We start from the raw sequence: 1,269 nt of genomic DNA on the forward strand, positions 1-1,269 counted from the left end.
TTTATTTATATAGCACCAATTCACAACGACAGTCAGCCAAAGGTGCTTTATATTATAAAATAATATTAGAATGAAACCCCCAAAATTCCATGACTCTGATCAAACCTGTGGTAACAGTGGGTAGAAAAAAAGTCCCTTTCTCACAGGAAGAAACCTCCTACAAACCCAGGGTCAGGGAGGGCAGCCATCTGCCACAAATCATTGGAGGTGAGTGGAAAGACAAGAAAGCAGAGAGAGGCAAGTCTGCCTGACCTTGTTCAGGTCAGGCAGATCAGAACAGTCAGTATGAATGTAAACCTGGTTGATATGCACACTCATTTAAAAGATGTAACTATTAGCAATTACCAGATAGCTGCACTGTTGATCATCCTGGATGAGTAATATCACAATGAAGAGTAATACTGCATCCGACCAGTCACGTTGTGTGATGTCAAAGCTATGCAACGGTGGAAAAAAGAAAATAAAAACACTTTTGTTTATATAAACTCTCTTCTGGAACACATTGTCAATTTTTCAAGTGGGTTTTTTCTAATAATTAATGCAATATAACAAATTCATTATCAAATTAGGTTTGCTTTTTGCCAAATTTAGCTTGCTTTGCTTGTGATAGTTTTTAATAGCATTAGTTAGCTTCTTAGCTAATGCAAACTGAATGCTCTGACAATGTGATTGGTCAGTTGCGATGCTGGAGCTGGACCAACAGTGTTTTGATGATATAGGAACAACACCATCACAGAGGCAACAGATTGTCTCTGACTGAAGCTGAGAAAAGTCTACCAGCAACTCCACCTTTCCTGTTCACGTGCCTCTATGTCTGTATTCTCAAATGAGCATATTTCCCCAACTATTAATAATTCTTTGAAAACAGAAGAAGTGTTCAAATTTTGCCAAAATTTCCTGCCGCTAACAACAAGCCTTTTACATTCTTAGTCCATCATTGTTGTTGTTTGAAGCACCAGAAACATTTTATTAAACAATTTAAAAAACAAAACAATACAGTTGAACAAAATACTTGTCCCATTGCTACACAATCACTTTTTTTTGGAAAATAGGAAAACCTTAATGTGACTGGAATTATGCATTGAAATAGCATGTCCTAAAGTTACTGCTCTCTTGGCGGATCCGCATCTTCTTTTTTCTTCCAGAAGCCATCAAAGGAAAAGTAATATAAGAATGGATCTAGACAACAGTTCACAGCACTAAGACATATCAATGGCTTTAATTCAGTAGGTTTAACTGTAACTACACCTACTGACAAAGGTAGGAAAC

Source organism: Pundamilia nyererei, unplaced genomic scaffold, assembly GCF_000239375.1.
Source record: "Pundamilia nyererei isolate P.nyererei 1_Seehausen unplaced genomic scaffold, PunNye1.0 scaffold00323, whole genome shotgun sequence".
In the NCBI taxonomy this organism is placed as follows: Eukaryota; Metazoa; Chordata; class Actinopteri; order Cichliformes; family Cichlidae; genus Pundamilia; species Pundamilia nyererei.